A 10,523-nucleotide genomic window follows, 5' to 3' on the forward strand; every position below is an offset into this window, starting at 1 on the left:
GATGAGCCACTCACTCATTTTGTGTAATTCTGTTTTTTTTTTATGATACCTTATGTTTTATTGTACCTATGCATATTGTTGTATGCTGCCTTGATAATTTTTTTTTGCCACTAATTTTTTTAGAAAATAGCATAGATAGTGTGTTATACACACACCTCTAAGATAGGGAAAAAGTAAATCACTGCCATCTACAAATGTGCAGTGGTATTTTATGTAGTATAAGTAATACATCAATTGCTAAAATACACCAAAGTAGGAAGAGAAGATTTTCATACTGCTTTGTGCAGCACTGAAATACCCAGAGAAGAATTCGCTTTATCCTTCAGCAATAATACTCATCTAGCTTGAGCCTGTCTCTAGTTGGGCAGAGAAGAGAAATCGAAGGGCAAATGATATTGCAGTGTGATCTTGCTTTATTTTAAATTTCAAACTTGTTAATAAATGCCAAGTTGGCATATACAGAGTTTTTATACATAGATTCTATTAGCAAATTTAGCTCTACAATTTGCAAAAAATTTGCCTAAAATTTAATTAAAAAGATAAGGAATAAAAAAATGCCAAGAAGGAAAAAGAAAAAAAAAACTATTTAAGCTTCCCCTTCTGCTCATATTATCTTGCTTAATGGAGAGTTATCTCACATAAATATTAGGATTTACAGTAAAGCAAAATAGAGGTTAAATAATTAGATAGGCTTGGTTTTCTTAAGTTTATATTATATGAGTATTGGTAAGATGCACATTTAGCAAATAGCACATTTTTTCATACTTAATAAACCTCCTGTTTTTGTTTTTTTTAAATGTCCCTGGCAACTTTTGCTGTTTTATTACACAAGATTATATTTATATAGCATATTTTTCTATTATTCTTTCCTTACATTTTAGGTGTGGTATATGTGCCACTCCTTCTCATTTCTCTTAAAAGGTAGAATAATCCAACTATAAATGAGTGTTTGATAGCCAACTTTAGTCTCCTAACCTTTGTTAAATTTGCTATTTGAACTACACAGAAACACCTTATGTGCCCTTGGGGAATATATAATCCATTTTATATAAAAGAATTGGGGTTGGGTCCAAAGAGAACTGTGCATGGAAAGAAAAGAGCTGCTAGCATAAGAATTTGTGTGTCGCCATAATTGTGAACTGTTGCAGTTACCATGCTTCTCTACTTGTACAAAATTTTGATTTTCTTACTCACATAAACTCTGCCTCGAATGTCCCTGTGTTGAGCTTAATACAAGGGTAGCTAGCTCTTTTGCTTATCCAATTTAGGAGTCCTTTTGGCCTGTTGGGAACCCTAGAAAAGGATTTCCCCAGCCACTCTAATTACACAGCAGTAGCTGTATGTACATAGGATGCGTGAATGAGTTAAACTGAATTCATAGATGCTGGAAGTGGGGGTAGTATACATGATCTTGCTGTTGTCCTTCCTTTTCAGTCCTGGTGTTCAGTGTAATGTAGGGAAAGTGCAACCCTGTAGAAGAACACAAAATCATGCACCTGCCACATGGTTAATAACTTTTATCTCTCAATGTTGAGCTTCTAAGGCTACACAAATATATAATATACAGTCATACCTTGTTTCGACCGTGATCCGTTCTGGAGCCCCAGCCGCTAGCCGAAACGGACGCAGGGCAAAGTGCCACGTCTGCGCATGTGCGTGGAGTGGTTAACGCTTCTGCGCATGCACGAGCGGCAAACCTGGAAGTTACCTGTCCCAGTACTTCTGGGTTTGCCGTGGACATTCGCCGGAATGGACGCTAGACAAGGTGGACATTCACGGAGGTATTACTGTATATATATACAGTGGTACCTCTGGTTAAGTACTTAATTCATTCCGGAGGTCCACTCTTAACCTGAAACTGTTCTTAACCTGAAGCACCACTTTAGCTAATGGGGCCGCCCGCTGCCGCCACGCCGTCGCTGCACGATTTCTGTTCTCATCCTGAAGCAAAGTTCTTAACCCGAGGTAATATTTCTGGGTTAGCAGAGTCTGTAACCTGAAGCATATGTAACCTGAAGCGTATGTAACCAGAAGTACCACTGTATATATATATTTTTTAAAAAAATAAAAATCATCAACAACAGCTTAATTCTTATCAGAACAAAGTGTTCCTGTCTGGCCATAAGTGGAATAATAATATATTGTAAGCCAACTTGAGCATGGTTTTGACTTTGGAAAGGCCGTGTATAAATAAAATGATTGATTGATCGATTAAGGTTTTCTTTTGTCCGCATATTTTTTGCATGGGAACATTTTTTTTTTTAGACAGCTTGTTTTCATAAGTACTGATATTGATTCTACCACCCCCAGTGTTCTCTAGGTATTTATCGCGGGGGGGGGGCGTTGGTTTGTATGTTAGTTTGTTTGTTTTCATAAAATTTATACAGCGCTTGATTGTAAACAATGACAACAACAACACCTGCAGTGGTTTACAAAAAGATTTTAAAAATCAAGAAAAAATCACAACCATACTTTAAAAGTTAAAACACTGAAACGGATTAAAATTACCTAACCTTCTTAGCATCTGGGTAGGTTTGTCTAAACGAGAGTGTTTTTACCAGGTGCCAAAAATAGTATAGTTGGGTAATTAAAGCAGCAGCAAGAGTGATGTTTGGATCCCTTTCGGAGCTCGAAGTATAGGTACCCCCCAACAAAATTTTAAAAATCTGGCTGTGTAATTTGGAACTAATGTGATTTGGAATGAATGTGATCTGATTGGTCTGTTAATAAAAATTATTTTTAAAAAAACAAAAATAGTATTGTTGGAGGCACCTTCTTGATTTCATTAGGCAGGTAGTTCCAAAGTGAAGATGCTGTCGCACTAAACAATCTACCGTAGTTCTTACAAATGCAGAATGGTTACTATGTGGTATAATTTTGTTATTGGAGCTAGGCTTTCGGGAATAATTTCATAGAGAAAAAATGTTTATTATTGGATGAATGACAATTAAACAGCAAAAAAGTACATTAAGCACCCAATGTTGGAGGGGATGCAATATACCTTAGGCACTTTCCTACATCTTTGGTGACACTGTGACAAGCTGTACTGCTTTTAGTCAGCAGTCTTCGAAGAAACAGGAGTAATTTGTAATATTATGTTAAACCCAACTGCTTTGTTAGCCTTGCTAGGAATAATAGCTAAATCAATATAATAATAGCTAAATCTCATTGGGGAGATGTTGATATTTTTGCTGGTAACTGCCTGCTTAGAAAGAACTAAATGTTTGCCCTCTGCACCAGGGCTGTCAATAGATTCCTGGTATGCTCAGGTGTGGTCTACAGTTTGGGCTGATTGACCTGCCAGGTCAGGATAGCCAGAGGCAAGGTGAGTCCTTTATCCTTTACAAGACCCAACATCCACTCTACCATATGAAAAGCAAGAGTCAATCAAGACAACCTCCTCAGATTCATGGAAACAACTAGAGACCTATTGGATTAGTTTTTAATAGACATTATAAATCAGTTCTAAGTACAGTGGTACCTCAGGTTAAGTACTTAATTCGTTCCGGAGGTCCATACTCAACCTGAAACTGTTCTTAACCTGAAGCACCACTTTAGCTAATGGGGCCTCCTGCTGCTGCTGCGCCGCTGGAGCCCAATTTCTGTTCTCATCCTGAAGCAAAGTTTTTAACCTGAGGTAATATTTCTGGGTTAGCGGAGTCTGTAACCTGAAGCGTATGTAACCTGAGGTACCACTGTAGTGATTCTGACTTTAAGCTATTGTACCTTTCCCCCCGAGAAATGCCAAACTAGCTGATTGTGTTGGTGTTTATTGTATTTTGAATTGCCTTTGCTACGTGTGATTAATGGAAGACAACACAAACTAGAGAGAATGAGCCATGGTTTGTTCATCTGTGAGACAAGCAATGGTTTGATAAACAATTATGGCTTAGCATTATATGGGAATCAGTCCACTGCTTCATTCCTCCCAGTGCTGGCTTTCCTCACATCATGCATAATTTTAGAAACCTCTTTCATTTCTCCTACTTTCTTACCTTTTCTCTAAACTTAAGAAGCCCCAAATGCAGTGCCAAGCCAAATAGATGCTGATTTGCTGCTTAGCTTAACCACCATTAATGGCTTGGTATTGCACCTGAGCGCTGCACTGTAGGTGTCAAAACATAGTCTCCTAGCATGCGTCACGGTGAAAAGCGTGGCTTGTTCACTTGTACATATGGATTTTGCTTTTCTTTTCCTACACAGGTCGGAGAAGCATAACTGTGAGATGACCCTCAGTTTCAGCTACTAAACTATCTAGTATCTCATTTACCTTTGCAGGACTCCTTTCTCCCGTCTCTCTAAAATCTTTGTTACACGAGGCTGAAATGTGATGTACTGAAAATACAAAATCAATATGTGGTGTTATATTCACTTTAAAAGAAAAAAAAATTATATTGATTCTGAGGTAATGGCAGCAGTTCATTTTGTAGGAATGCATGCCACCTCCTGTCTTTAGGATTATTTCCACATTTATTACATCTGAGCTAGAGCACATGGATATAAAACTGTCTTGATGTTCTTTTATAACTGGGTACTGAAATTGTCCGTACTCAAAAATAAAAATAAAAATGGTCGGTATGCAACTTAGGTTTACTGACAGTATACCCAGTGAAATTAATCAGTTTCAGTAGGTTTACTCTGTATAAAAAAATAGGTGAATATCACCCATTGAACTGTGACTTTAGCATGTTTCCTTAAGGGCAAAAGTTTATTATTGTAGTTTCCCCCTTTATTATGCATAGATTCCTTCTCATGCTGTTCTTGAACACTATGTCATATGTTCAATACCACCTTGGGTTTCAGGTAGTATTTTAAGGGTGTTTTTACACCTTTTGAAGGAAACAGCTTGCTATCCTGCTCAAAATCTGCCAGTGGAATCAAAACAGTAAAGATTAAACCTCACTTTTTGTGGACTGAATCATTTCAGGGTGCAGGTTGTAGGGGTGTTTGAATTCTCCCTGCCGCTGTACTAAAATGGTATGATCCAGCAAAAGATTTACCGCTCCATTCTGGCTAAATGCGTGCATGAGCTTTCATCCAGCCCAAAGTTTTGGTAAAAATACTGTCGTTGGCGATATTATAGCATGGTGCCTTGTTGTCAGATTTAGTTCTGTGTAAGTAATGGAGGCAACGAAACTATTTGGCTCTCTGTGTACATATTTTTGTTTCTCTTGTGGAGGGAATCATTGTCCTTCAAATTAAGCGCTGTATATGAAACTTCTGCTAACATGAATTTATTTGTTTATATATTTCAGTTGAATTTCCTTTTCAGAAATTTACATTTTCTTCTTTTTCCCTTCCTAGGTGGTTTGGTTTCTTAGACCCCTTGCTTTAAGGAGTTGGAATCTTGTGGTTACTTCTGATTGCAAGAGATTGATTTAAATACAGATTCTGGGAACTGTAAGGTAAGCTCCCCCCCCCCCTTTTTTTTTAAAGCAGATTGTCTTCTGTTTTGTCACAAATGTGCCTTTTAAATGGTGCCAACTTCTGAATTTATGGCTGCTTGTCACGTTACTTAGTTCACCATGCCTGCTAAAGACTGATGCACATGAAGCTGTATCTGGGGTGACTTGCAACGATATACAAAGATGCACACTCTCTTGCTGTAGCTAATCTGCTCGCTAAACTGCTGCACCAATTGGTTTGTTGCGAGGCAACAATGCCTACCTTACTACTTTTATATCAGAGCAGTTTTTTCCATTAGTGTAACCATTTTTGGAGTGGCTCTGAAGCGCTACTCGTTCTGCTGTTAGTGGTGTGGGATTACAATATTGGTATTTAATCTGCTTCTGTAATTGAAAAAAAATCAAGCCTTTTCTGAGATGTTGTTTTGGTAACCTCTCTTCTGCTCATTGCTTTGCAAACCTAAACATACCAAGTTTGGGGGCTCCCAGTAGTGATGTCAACCCTTCTTCAACCATGCTTTCACAGCAGGCTAGTAATCTTGCAAGAGTTCTGCAGCCTGGGGAGACATATCAGCTTGTTTCAGTTGTAAATGCACAATCCCCCAATCTTGCGAAATTCATTGAAGTGTATTCCAGTACTTGGTAGAAGTACTGCTTTACTGACATATGTGGGGAAGCAAATCCCCTCCTGTCCATGCCTTCGTTAATGGTCATAGTTTGCGCCATGTATGAGCCCAGGTTATTTCTTCTTGCCCATTACTGTAAATTGACCTTGCTTTGAAATGGTAGGAAATGCCTGCTTTTGTCCACTTTTGTTCCGGGGGGGGGGGGGGACACACACACACCTTATATTCCTTGTAATAATAAAAGAAACTTATTTGGCAGGATGCAAAAAGTGCTTTAAAAAAATATAAGCAGTTTATATAAAAAAATATAATATTCTTTTAAAAAAATTCTGAAAACAAAGAGACTTAAAATTAACCAGATACAGTGGTACCTCGGGTTAAGTACTTAATTCGTTCCAGAGGTCCGTACTTAACCTGAAACTGTACTTAACCTGAAGCACCACTTTAGCTAGTGGGGCCTCCTGCTGCTGCCACGCCGCTGGAGCACAATTTCTGTTCTCATCCTGAAGCAAAGTTCTTAACCTGAAGCACTATTTCTGTGTTAGCGGAGTCTGTAACCTGAAGTGTATGTAACCTGAAGCGTATGTAACCTGAAGCGTATGTAACCCGAGGTACCACTGTACAGATAAAAACCAACTGCCAGTGAATGTACATTTTCTTCTTTTTCCACAATCTTGGTGTGGGCTTCTGAAACATATTCACGCTGCAAAGCATTTATAAATTGCAGCCCAGAAACAGTATAGTTATTCCAATAATATAAAGTAAAGGATAGTTATCTTCTTTTCTTTCCCCTTCCTGAAGCAGACGTTAGTTTCCGATGCACTGCTAGAAATCTGAATTCTGTAGTCAGGGTAGGAACAAACGAGTACGGGAACTTAAAGTTGTGATGCAATTGTGTATTACCTTGGGGAAGTTATGTGAGATAGCTAGTAAGCTATCAGTGAAACAGCAATTGCCCATGTAGTATTAAGAGGCTTGCGCACTGAACAATTGAATCGGTGAGGTTATTAAAAGCATATTTCAGGAATGTCTCAACAGTGCGTCTCTTTCCTTGTAGCTTAGTAAGCAAAAAAAAAAAACACTTGAAAGAAAAAGGTGTTCCAGGAAGGCTTCTAACTTCTGCAAAGTGTCAGTTTTAACATTCTCCCTCTTAAGTTTCTTAAGTGGTTCAAAAAGAACATTTATTTGGTTGGGATTCCCATTATCGCTGTCCAGCTTTTCTTTTCTTAAAAAAAATTGGTGTATAATATTGTGCAACAAAATGAGATGCTTTTATCAAAATTACCTTGTGGGAATCTAAATTGCTGCTTGAAAATCAAAGGTGAGATACAGTAAGGTTGCTAGGATGCCTTGATTCTGCGCACTCGAGCGTTAGGACTAGAACCAGATCTTGGGAACAGATATTAGAAACATGCCATTATTTGCAAATGTAACATGCTTTCACAAAAGCCAGAAAGAATAATGAGTGGAAAATAAGCTCTCAAGGGTCCCCCCCCAAGTTTGGTATGATTTTAGGGGGGGGTGTTTTAAATCCTTAAAATTTCTTCCCCCTTCCTTACTTTAAAAGCTTTTATGCTAATAAAAGATCCTTTGTTTTTGAGGAAAATAACTTTAAAAAGCTACCTTTCCCATATGTCTTCCAGTCCATCTGTGCTGCTAGCATAACAACCTCATTTCTCACCTTCTTTCACAGGCATTTTGCCAAATTCTTTCCAAGTTTTATCTAGCACATGCACTAACCCTTAAAAAAAAAGAGCAGTCTCCCTAAAAGAGTGAACTCTATTTAACCATCAGTGCAATCCAGAAAATGACTGGTGTACTAAATCCCCATTGAACACCATGAGATTTAAAGAGCTTAACTGTACACTGAAGCCCCACTGATCTCAAAGAGGCTTGAGCACATCTCTCCTTTTTCCTGAATTGTATTAAAGGGGCTAGAAGGAGCCGTGTGGGGTGTCCAACACTTCGACCTTTAGAAAATCGTCATTCCTAGTACTTCTATATCATCGAAGCAACTTTCAGTCTACTTAGCTTCACTGTGTTCCTGCAACTGTTCCTCCGAGACTATGAACCTGAAACAATTATTGGGGAGTAAGCCGAAGAGCTTTCCTTTTTCAGCGGGAACTCAGTTCTGGCACCTCTTTTTATTTTAAAAAGAAGAAGAAAAAAAGCACTGATAAGCCCCATAGACTTTTTGTGAACATGTCTAGAATCACGCTGCACAATAGCTATCAAAATGGCGCACCAACATCCCCACCAGCCAATCAGAGCTGTTGTAGTGTTTCCCTGGAGCAGGCACCCCCAAACTCAGCCCTCCAGATGTTTGGGGACTACAGTTCCTGTCACCCCTGACCCCACTGTTCCTGTTAGCTAGGAAGGATGGGAGTTGTAGTCCCAAAACATCTGGAGGGCTGAGTTTGGGGATGCCTGCCCTGGAGGAAGAGGAGAGACAGCTTAGTGGAGAACTCCCTCAGCAAAATTTCCTGTCTCCTTCCTCTTTTCAGGAAAGAATGGAGGAAAATGCACACATAGTACCATTCAGACCATCTCAGTAGAAATATGAATGACCCACATGTAGCCCCATTCCTGCTCCCTTTTGAGATCTGATTCAACCAGTAAGTCTATAACAGTTTCCTGTATTTGTCCAAAGTAAGAAACATGCTGTCAGGGACGCAGCGGGAGCGCAGGGAGGGGAGGAGATGGAGAGCGAGGGGGAGCAATCCGAGGGCAGCGTAGGAGAAGAAGACAGTAGCCCGAGAGATTCCATGAGCCTCTCCAGCGAATCGGAAGATTCACAGAAGGGGCGCCGGTGGCCAGGGCAAGGGGGGCCCCAAGGGGGACACCCCAGAAGCAAGGGGCCAGCGGGGACTCCCAGAGCAGCAGTTGGAAATCAGGACCAGCTTCCCCACCAGAGCGCAGTGGGGGGGAGGAGTCCCAGGTATCGGGACCAGCGTATTCACCACCAGCGAGAGGAGATGAGTCAGGATTGACCACGCCTCCATCAGAGAGCGGGGGAACGGTCAAGAGGAAGGTTGCCGGCTGGGCGCGCGCGCCAAATTCAAATGTACAGGCGAGCAGCACAGCAGGTAGCCCGGATAGGGAACTAGGTCCTAAAGCCCGCCGGAAGGAGGGGGAAGAATCAGGGGGGTCAGCGTCAGAAGAGTCCAGAAAGGATGAAACCCCAGCGGGCAGGAGGGCCCAGAGGAGGAAGGAACTTAGGAAGAGGTGGAGCACGGCTAGAGTCTTAAACTGGTGTGGAAGGGGAAGAGACTCAGATGGAGCTTCGCCGGTCTAGGGATTAAGACGTAGAGTTGCACGCTGCGGCTTTGAAATGGAAACCAAACTTCAATAGAGACTTTTGTACATAACGACAGCCTGGCGTTGGTCCTCTGTGAGCTGGGACCAAGGGGCAGCTCTGACAGTTGGCTACTAACCTCTGAACAAGTCAGGATTCTAAACAGCTTGAGAGTTGGTTTTGGATAGTTTCTTGTGCTTCCTGGTTCGGATGAAATGGAAAGGGGTAATTAGAGATTCCCATATTGCATTCAGGTTCACGTCAAAGGAAGCAGCCAACAGGCTGTGGCAAAGGCCCATTCACCTCTCTGGTTATTAAGTTGACACAGTGCTTGTCTAAACTGCTTAGAATGGTGGAGACAAGCCACACTTCTGCATTCTTTTCACTAGGAAAGGCTAAATACCCTCTGAACAGTTTCCATCCTACTACAGTGGTACCTCGGGTTAAGTACTTAATTTGTTCCGGAGGTCCGTACTTAACCTGAAACTGTACTTAACCTGAAGCACCACTTTAGCTAATGGGGCCTCCTGCTGCTGCCACACCACCGGAGCACGATTTCTGTTCTCATCCTGAAGCAAAGTTCTTAACCTGAAGCACTATTTCTGGGTTAGTGGAGTCTGTAACCTGAAGAGTCTGTAACCTGAAGCGTCTGTAACCTGAAGCGTCTGTAACCCGAGGTACCACTGTATAGATCTTTACAATCTCTGCTGCTTATTTTTAAGCTTGCCTGACTGAGGGGATGATCATGTGCATAGATACGTAAGCCAGGCAATGTGTGATCCATACATTCAGTGCATATACCTGCTTGTTTGACTGATGCAGTATGCCTTCCAACTCTTATGATTCCCCAAAAAAGGAGGTGTCACGTGAACCAAGTCTTAAATGGAGTGCCTGAGTCATCTGTTACGTTTTTATGGGGGAAGCTTCGGCTCAGTCTGCTGTGACTCGGAGACTATCCTTGGCCGGATCAATGTTGTGTGAACTAGCCCATAGATTATTTCATTTCCTTTATTTGAGCTGTCAAGCAACTGTTGTACACATTTGACAGGCTTTTTGAAGCTACTTCAAAAAAGACAGATCATACTTTCATAGAAATACTCTGCAGTATCTCATTTAGTGTGCAGCCTGAAACTCCTGGTGAAAAATGATTTCAATTAAAGCTAATATATTTTAAGAAAACATTATTGATCAGTGTGT

The 10,523-nt window shown here is 40.7% G+C and overlaps 1 protein-coding gene and 1 long non-coding RNA gene across 3 annotated transcripts in view; one reads left to right on the plus strand and one right to left on the minus strand.

Annotated features, from left to right (window-relative positions):
• Positions 1 to 10,523, plus strand: part of KLHL29 (kelch like family member 29) — a 445,478-nt gene that overhangs the window by 53,972 nt on the left and 380,983 nt on the right. The window contains exon 2 of the mRNA XM_081856969.1: positions 5,305 to 5,405. The gene's annotated coding sequence lies outside the window, so the exon portion shown is untranslated. The remainder of the gene's footprint in view (positions 1 to 5,304; positions 5,406 to 10,523) is intronic.
• LOC309339477 lies at positions 1,396 to 7,468 on the minus strand. Of its 2 annotated transcripts, none has more exons than XR_014155393.1 (3): positions 7,317 to 7,468; positions 4,271 to 4,335; positions 1,396 to 1,470 (listed from the first exon to the last, which is right to left on the minus strand). It is a non-coding gene; the product is annotated as an uncharacterized lncRNA (long non-coding RNA). The 2 variants fall into 2 exon arrangements; XR_014155394.1 differs by lacking the exon at positions 7,317 to 7,468 and adding an exon at positions 5,876 to 6,210.

Source organism: Podarcis erhardii (genome assembly GCF_964252035.2).
Source record: "Podarcis erhardii genome assembly, chromosome: 3".
Classification (NCBI taxonomy): domain Eukaryota; kingdom Metazoa; phylum Chordata; class Lepidosauria; order Squamata; family Lacertidae; genus Podarcis; species Podarcis erhardii.